The sequence below is a fragment of the Lactuca serriola genome, chromosome 2, assembly GCF_051521515.1.
Source record: "Lactuca serriola cultivar US96UC23 chromosome 2, Lser_US96UC23_V15, whole genome shotgun sequence".
In the NCBI taxonomy this organism is placed as follows: domain Eukaryota; kingdom Viridiplantae; phylum Streptophyta; class Magnoliopsida; order Asterales; family Asteraceae; genus Lactuca; species Lactuca serriola.
This window is the reverse complement of record NC_136409.1, coordinates 11,999,578-12,009,649: the sequence shown is the minus strand read 5'-3', so window position 1 is coordinate 12,009,649 and position 10,072 is coordinate 11,999,578.

Genomic DNA, 10,072 nt, shown 5'->3' with positions numbered 1-10,072 from the left:
TTACATTCTAAAAATGAGGCTTTGGAAAAGTTTAAAGTATATAAAACCGAAGTCGAATTACAGTTGGGTTTTTCGATAAAATGTCTTAGGACGGATATGGGAGGAGAGTACATGGATTCTTAATACGTTCAATCGGTTGGAATCATTCATGAAACCACATATCCTTACAATCCACAACAAAATGGTATTGCTGAACGAAAAATCGAGTTTTAAAAGAAATGGTAAATTCGATGCTTTCTTTTTCGGGTTTAGGTGAAGGCTTTTGGGGTGAAGCTATCCTCACAGCTAATTATGTGCTAAACTGGGTTCCTAATAAACGGAACAAAGTTACTCCTTATGAACTTTGGCACAAGAAAGCACCAAATTTGAGTTATTTTCGAATTTGGGGATGTCGAGCAGTTGTGAAATTACCCGAACCTAAAAAGAAAAATTTGGGTGAAAGAGGAATTGACTGCATATGTATTGGATATGCAGAACATTCCAAAGCTTATAGGTTTTATGTTATAGAACCTAATGAGGCATATTATGTTTATACCATCATAGAATCGCGAGATGCGATCTTTGATGAGCTGCGATATTCTTCAGTTCAAAGACCAAAGGATCTGATTCCAAGCACAAGTGAGGTGCCTAAATAAGATGTTAAGGAAGTTGTTTCAATTCCAGAAACACAACAACTTCGTAAAAGCAAACGAGGTCGAGTAAAATTTTGGCGAGGATTTTCAACTATTTCTGGTTGAAGGATCGAGGGATAAAGTGGAGAACCAGTACTCATATTCCTCTCATCTTGAGACCGATCCAAAGACTTTTAAGGAAGCTATGGAGTCTCGAGATGTTGCATTTTGGAAAGAAGCGGTTGATGAAGAAATGTCATCCATTATGGAGAACAATGTTTGGGTGTTATCTGATTTACCTCCTGGTTCTAAACCTTTGGGATGTAAATGGATTTTCAAGAAGAAAATAAAGGTAGATGGAACCATTGATAAATTCAAGGCTCGTCTGGTCATACAAGGTTTTAGACAAAAGGCCGATAACGATTATTTTGATACGTATGCACCGATAGCACGAATTTCTACCATTAGATTGTTGCTAGCTTTGGCAGCTATTCACAATCTAGTAATTCATCAAATGGATGTTAAAACAGCTTTTTTGAATGGTGATCTTCATGAGGAAGTTTATATGAAGCAACCAGAAGGTTTTGTTTTGCCTGGAAATGAGCAAAAAGTGTGTAGACTTGTGAAATCATTGTATGGACTTAAACAAGCTCCAAAACAATGGCATTTGAAGTTTGACGAAGTTATTTTGTCTAATGGTTTTTCTTTAAACCAATCTGACAACTGTGTGTACAGCCGTTTTGATTCATCTGGATCTGGTGTGATCATTTGCTTGTATGTAGATGATATGCTGATTTTTGGCACTGATCAAAATCAAGTTAATGCAACTAAGAATTTGTTATCTTCAAAGTTTTCCATGAAGGATATGGGGGAGGCGGATGTAATCCTTGGAATAAGGATAAAACGGGTGAAAAAGGGACTTGCTATTACACAGTCACATTACATTGAGAAAATTCTCAAACGGTTCAATTATAGTGATTGTACACCTGTTAGCACCCCTATGGATTCAAGCATGAAGTTGATGCCTAATAGAGGCAGAGCAGTTTCTCAACTTGAGTACTCGCAAGCTATTGGTTCTTTGATGTATGTTATGACTAGCACTCGTCCAGATATAGCTTTCGCAGTGGGAAGATTGAGTAGATTTACTCATAATCCTAGTACTCAACATTGGCAAGCGGTTCATCGTGTTTTCAAGTATTTGAAAGGAACCAAGGATTATTGTTTGTGTTATTCAGGATTTCCTTCGGTCTTGGAAGGATATTCTGATGCAAGTTGGATATCCAATAGAGAAGATCACTCTTCTACAACTGGTTGGGTATTCTTACTTGGTGGAGGTGCTGTATCATGGGCATCTAAAAAGCAATCTTGTATAACAATTTTAACAATGGAATCTGAGTTTATTGCATTGGCTGCTGCAAGAAAGGAAGCATAATGGTTAAAGAATTTGATTTATGAGATTCCATTGTGGAGGAAACCGATTTCGCCATTATCTATCCGATGTGATAGTGTTTCTACTTTGAGTAAAGCTTATAGTCAGGTTTATAATGGTAAATCGAGACACATTGATGTTAGACATGGGGTGATTAGAAATCTAATCATGGATGGTGTGATTTCGATTGAGTTTGTAAAATCACAACAAAATTTGGCGGACCATCTCACTAAGAGTTTGGCGCGAGACTTAGTGCACAAGTCTGTTATAGGGATGGTCTTAAAGTCCTAATAGATTCTTATGAATAAGACACCCAATTCCCCTCTAATACAATGTTAGAGGTTGAATTCAATGAGGAAAGGTTATTTATATGAATTGAAACACACATTAAAACATCCCAAGGTACGTGTGTTTGAACCTATAGAGACCAGGATGAATTTGATTTCTTAATGATTCTTTTGATAAAATGTATACAGGTACATTAATGAAAGAATCACCTATATGATCGTGAAGTATAGCCGTACTTCAAAGATCTTGGGACTTGGCTTTTATACGATCAAGAATGGATTGGGACACACAACTTTATAGTTAGTGTCAAGTTATTTTGTTTTAGATGATCGTTAAACTAATGTGTATATTATCTTCAGATATTCAAACGAGTTGATGGGTTCAATCTTTAAGATACCTTGATTTCTTGAATGTTTGAAATGTGTAATATACTAACATGAAAATTCAATCGTATCGATATTTTCATCTATGCATTAGTTTCGTTTCTTTTTGTTTTAAGTTTGTTAATTCAAGGATTACACTAAAATAGGGGAGTATTGTTGGTGATTTTATCACCAAATATATTTTAGTGTAATGGATTTAACTAGTGTTTCAAGAACAATGTTTTAGTTATAATATAAGTTAGGAGGTGTAGGAGTGCACACTTGTATTTACTAAACATTGTTAGTACTGAACCTTAATCTATAGTACAAGGACTAATCTGTCAATATTGAAAGATTCAAACTCAAGGACTAATATGTTATTCTTGAAAGATGTCAACTGATCTCTTTATCCGTTGAGTGGATAAATTCCGGGAAAACGACTTCATTGAAACACAGAAAACTGGGAAACGCTTCTTAATTCATCTTCTTCAATTGACTATGATTTTGTGCCTATAATCAGAATTGTTGCATCAGGAATTATCCTAAGTTTGGATTTCGTGATACCCAAGGCATATAGGGTCGAAATATCAAACAAGGAAAGTGTTTACACGATTCCTGTTTGTAATCCAGATTTCCAATAACCCTTTTTTTCGTTTTTCTCTAACATATCACATTTCATGGGCTTTTTGTTTAACAGATGCCTTTACGTTTTCTTTACTGGAGTTGCAGACCCCATTCTTGAGTTCATACCCTGCTACTTCAGAAGGGATACCATGGTCTTTTCATAATTTGCTCGAATTAAATGTGACACATAGATATGGTTATAGAATGATTATCCCATCTAGTGAGTTGCTACAACTGAAAAAGCTGGAAAAGATTAATGTAAGCTTATTGTATCGGGTAGAGGAGGTATTTGAAGAATTGGACGCAGGGACAAATATAAATAGTAGTAGTGGTTTTGATGAATCGTCAAACCACTACTCTTGTCAAACTTCCAAACCTGACACAAGTGGAGTTGCACGAATTGGATTGTCTGAGGTATATATGGAAGAGCAACAGGTGGACAGCATTTGAGTTTCCAAACCTAACAAGAGTTCAAATTAGTTATTGCTTTAGGTTAGAACATGTATTTAATAGTTCCATGGTTGGTAGTCTATTGCAACTCCAAGAGCTAGATATTAGTTGGTGCAACCATATGGAGGAGGCGATTGTTAAGGATGCAGATGTTTTTGTAGAAGAAGACAAAGAGAAAGAATCTGATGGCAAGATGAATAAGGAGATACTTGTGTTACCTCGTCTAAAGTCCTTGATATTAAAATACCTTCCATGTCTTAAAGGGTTTAGCTTGGCAAAGGAGGATTTTTCATTCCCATTATTGGATACTTTAAGAATTGTGGAATGCCTAGCAATAAGGACTTTCACCAAGGGAAATTCAGCTACTCCGAAGCTAAAAGATATAGAAACAAATTTTGGCACATTTTATGCAGGTGAAGACATCAAATCCTTCATAAATATCAAACAAGAGGTAAACTAGATCTTTCTTTCTTCAATAATTCTTAAACAACATTTGGAAATTTTCATGTAAGTTTTTTTTGTTATTGTCATACGCCACAACCTATATTTTTAACTTTATATTTATGTACTTTATGCAGGAATTCAAAAAAGACCAAAATGCTGATTAAGGGGGTGTTTGGCTTAGCTTTTCATAAACCAAAAGAACTTTTTAGTAAAAGATCAAAGCCAAAAGATGTTTGGCAAAAGACTTTTAAAAGCAACTTTTGGATTTTGGATAGAAGAAAAATCAACTTTTTGGAAAAGTCAGGAAAACCTGACTTTTTGTAACTTTTTGGAAAATGACTTTTGGCCTCTAAAAAACTAAGCCAAACACCCCCTAATGTGAAGTAAATATTAAAGGTAAATTATATTTTCATGTTTCCTAATTGCCTATTAATGGCCTTTTAATTCACTATTCCTTGATGTATTCTCCATGATGATGTGAAAGTTCTAATACCCCCATTATTTGTTAGGTTGAATGGTGATGACCATCTAAACCAATTGACTATCTATCAGGTAGTATTCAAGAATATAATTGTTCATCATATATATGAAGAAGATGCAAAAGAAGAACATGATTTCTCTGAAGATGTTAACATATGAATCAAATAGGAAGCTACTCACTGATGACTGATCTAAGTATGTTGGTTGAAGATGTTGATTTTAATGTTTCAGATTCATTGGTATCATTATGTAGGTTTATCACAGTGTTAATGGGATAAGAGTGACTTAACCTAGATTATGTTAGTAAATGTTGGACTCAAGTATGGAAAAATACTAGAAACTTAATTGGTAGGGTTGAGAATTTTAATGAGATTATTAATGGGCATTCTTGAAGCACATACCATGAAGTAATTAAAAGCAAAATTTGCTGTCATCTTCAGCTACTCATTGTTTCTTTTTCTTACTTGCAGATATATGATTAAACTCTAGTGTTATTCCTACTCTTTACCACCCAAGAAAAGAGATTGGTGCAAATTTTCATGAGTACTTGTCATCAGAAAGGCACAAATAACTGTGTATAAAGAGTTTACAACGATTAAGAAAACAAATAGGTTTGAAAAAAGCAAATTCAAAAGATTCGGATGAGAAATACAAAAACATCCTACAACAATGTTAATCAACGAATCAAACTAAATTTGTATTTTAATATATCGAACTATTCAAGTTGAGTTCAGTCAGCATTGATGATCAATAAATTCACAGGTTTTGCATTGCTACACAAGTTTTATAGGTTTTGCTTCTCCGAATTGAGGTATTAAGTTCTTCACCTAACTTTATAATATATCAACTGCTAGTGGTTGAATCTCGCATTTGGTTGTATAAAAAGAGGGAGGGTTTATTGTGTTTATGGTGGTGCACTTGTTTTCAAGTGTTTATGTAGGCATTAATGGTGTGTTTGAGCATTTTGAGTTGCTTGGAACTCAAGAGCACTAAAGGTGAAAAATGAATCTAATGGATAATGCTGCTAAAAGAGGTTTAAGATGATGTAAATGTTTTATAACCCAGATATGTATGGTCTATTTTGTTTGGGGTGCAAGTAATAGGTCTTTAGTTGAGTTGGATGATGTTTGAGGTGAAAAGAGAGACGGATATATATATATATATATATATATATATATATATATATATATATAGAGAGAGAGAGAGAGAGAGAGAGAGAGCGAGAGAGAGAGAGGTGGGTTCAATTGAGAAAATAAAAAAGGTTGAGAATGGAGGAATCATTCTCAGCCACTCATTTAATCTAAGCATAAAAAGACACGGTGGCAAACTTGTAAATATGATAATAACCTTTAATCTCAAATACGTAACTGTATAGAAATTTCGATCGTTCATCATCCAAATTTCTCCTCCAACCTTCAACAATCATCCAGATTTCTTCAGTTAAACCATCATCCGGTGTTAATCAATCATCAATCTTCGTCAATAACATGTTTATCAACACGATTCAACAGTTAACAACAAAAATTCGTTTTTGGTTCTTTTATTCAAGCCTTCAATTCTGCTTGAATACGATCAAATTTTCAACATCTACGATTAATTATACTCCCAACGTTATTAGATCAACATCATCGATAATCAACAAAATATCCACTTCATATCATTCATTCAACATTGATTCTCAAATAAAACTTCAAAATTGAGTTTAGAAAAAGATCAAATCGTTTTTTTTTTGAAAAACTTCATATAATTCTCTATCTATCTACTATTTTGTAAGATTTAAATAGTCAAAGTATCATGTTTTTAACATTTTTATAAAAGTTAAATGAGTAAATTACACGAATGGTCCCTGTGGTTTAGGGTAATTTACGTGTTTGGTCCCTAACTTATTTTTTTAACTCGGAAGGTCCCTACTGTTTGTTTTTGTTACGCGTTTGGTCCCTGTCTTATCCAAAAAAAAAACTATTTTGCCCTTGATATTTTAATTTATTTAAATAAACACACCCCAACCCCACCCCCTCACCTTACCTTACCTACCCCACCATTTTTCCTATTTAAATAATAGTCTTTTTATGTAAGATAGGGACCAAACGCGTAACAAAAAAAAATAATAGGGACCAAGCGCGTAACAAAAACAAGCAGTAGGGACTTTCCGAGTTAAAAAAATAATTTACGGACCAAATGCGCAAATTACCCAAAACCATAGGGACCATTCGTGTAATGTACTCAAGTTAAATTGTATGCACTCCAACTGTTTGATGAAATGCATAAACTAAATTACCACGTTATATTCATATATGAATATGTTTTCTCACCTGAATCCGTATATGATTATTAAAACAAAAAAAACAAATATGCAATTCTGTATGTTATTTATATGTGAATAACATATAATATATATATATATATATATATATATATATATATATATATATATATATAAATATATATATATATATATATATATATATATATATATATATATATATATTTGTGAAAACACATTGTAATATTCATATGTGAATATACTGTGTAATATTCGTAAGTGAATATATCATCTAATATTCACAAGTGAATATACTATGTAATATTTACATTTGATATACCATGTAATACTATGTAATATTCAGATTTGAAAATATTATCTAATATTCATAAATGAATATATCATCTAATATTTACAAGTGAATATATTATGTAATATTCACAAGTGAATGCATCATCTAATATTTAAATATGAATATACTATGTTTAGTATATGTTATATTCATATATGAATGATACTTAAATTGTAAAAAAAAATTAATCATTGTTTTTATTCATAAGTGAATAACGAATGTATTATAGTAAAAACATAATTCATTTTTATTCACTTATGAATAACGATAGCTGAAAATGTAAAAAAAAAAAAAAAATTATCTTGAAACTATATCAATATAGATGTCTATTTGTAGAGAATAAAAAATCATGAATTTTGGTATATTTAAAATCATTTTTCGATAAAAATAGCTTCTTAAAAATAAAAATAAAAATAAAAAAACGAAAAAACTATGTTTTTGTATATATTAAGGTAATGCTTAGCATAGTTTAAGGAAACATGTTTTGTTGGAAAACACGAGTCTATTCCTTTCCCATTTCCGCTGGTACGACGAAAGCTTTTGCGGCAAAAATAAATGAGTGGTTGAGAATGATTCCCCCATTCTCAACCTTTTTTTTCTCAATTGAACCCTCATATATATATATATATATATATATATATATATATATATATATATATATATATAAGACTGGTTCAAACGTATATGAGCCCGGGGCGAAAAGAAAAAAAAGGTCCTTCAAAGACAAATATAATAAATATTCAAAAAAATCATTTATTCTTCGTTATAGACGTATTCAATTAGCAATAACAATTAGGTAATAATTTTGTATATCTTTTGAGCTAATTTGAGTTTGAATTAACTTTAGTCCCTAAAATTCATTTAGGTAATAATTTTGTGTGTGTATATATATATATATATATATATATATATATATATATATATATATATATATATATATATATGTAAACAATAAAGCCCATAAATTTTGGGCCCTTTGGAGACGTGGGCCCTGGGCTGTCACCCAGGTTGCCCACCGTCAGGAACGGCCTGTATATATATATATATATATATATATATATATATATATATATATATATATAGAGAGAGAGAGAGAGAGAGAGAGAGAGAGAGTTAAGTTCATATGTTTTCAACAAGTATTGTTTGCACATATGGACCAATGAGAATTTAGCAAAATTAAATTTTTAAATAAATCAATAAGTGTAAATTAGTAATATTACATGTATAGTAAATAAATTCCAAAATTAAAATCACATCACATCCCTATAAAATTGCAATCAATTTTTAAACCCTATAAAAACCACTATCCCCTTTGTCACCATCAACACATAAATAATCGACATTTTTGTTTCACGTTCGATTCACTAGCAAACAACGGACCTTTTTCTTCCTCACAACGTGAACAAGACGCAACAAATATCGATGTCCTCCTCCTTCCTCATAGCTATCGTTGTTGACGTATTATTTACCCACAACTGCTGGCCAATAGCACATCGCAACCAAGGTTTCTGCTCGTGTTTAGATTAAATATATATCTCGTTTTTTAGTTTATTGTGTTTTCCAACATTGTTGAAACCAAGGTATGTCAGCATCATTGTGTAACACCCCAAAATTCGAGTCCAAAAATTTCGTTTTCTAATTAAGTAAATAATAAAATGGTTTACTAAAAACACGGATGAAAACATAATAATCCATAACCATCATAAACATGTCTCAAAATCAAACATCAGTAATAGGATAAATCATAGTACAATTCGAGAAAACTCATTGCGGAAACCAAGTGTGTGGGTGTGTGATTCGCTGCTACGCCGCTAACTCTTTCCCCTTGGATGACGAGGTACCTAACACCAAAACTGAAACTGTAATCACAAAGCTTAGTGAGTTCCCCCGTCATACCACATACCATATGATCTCATAGTATACATATTGCCGGGAATTTCTGGGGTGCCCAACCTACCCATTTCAAGCCATTCTGGGGTGCTGACGTATCCGTGTCAAGCCATTCTGGGGTCCTGACATTCCCGGGAGAAGCTATTTTGGGGTGCTGACGTACCCGTCGGTCCTGACAACCGAACACTGGGGACTATTTCACCTCTACTACTAGGACTGTTCATTATTTGGATAAAACCGAATTGTCCAATTGGACAAACTGGATTGGAATATTTGGTTCGGATATTCAGATCTTTTTGATTGGTTTTCACCAAAACCGAATTACTATTTTGGATTTCGGATTGGTTTTGGTTTATAAAATATGAACCGAATAATCCAAAAAAAACCGAATAACAATTTATTATTTATTTATCTTTAATATAACTATAACTATTTATTAATTTTATAATTTATTTTTTCAAATAAGTTCAAAAAGTTTTATCTAATAAAAAACATTAATATGCATTTTCTCTTAAAAGTTCTTTATCTATTAAATATTAAACTATAACATACATTCTTAGTAGTTTATAAATTTTAAATCACAATTAGTTATTTTTTTCTTCTATTATAAAAATTAGATAATATTATAATTATATTGCATTTTAAAATGTTTTAGTTTTTGAAAACCGAATTATAAAAACCAATCCAACCGAATTGTAATTGGATCGGATCGGATCGGATTTGAATTTAGTTTGGATTATTCGGATCCATATTTTGAAAACCGAAATCAATTTGGATTTACTTAATTGGATCGTATTGAACTGATCCATCCAAACGAACACCCCTACCTACTACTACCACATAATATCGTGTCACATAGCATAATCTATCTAACATAGC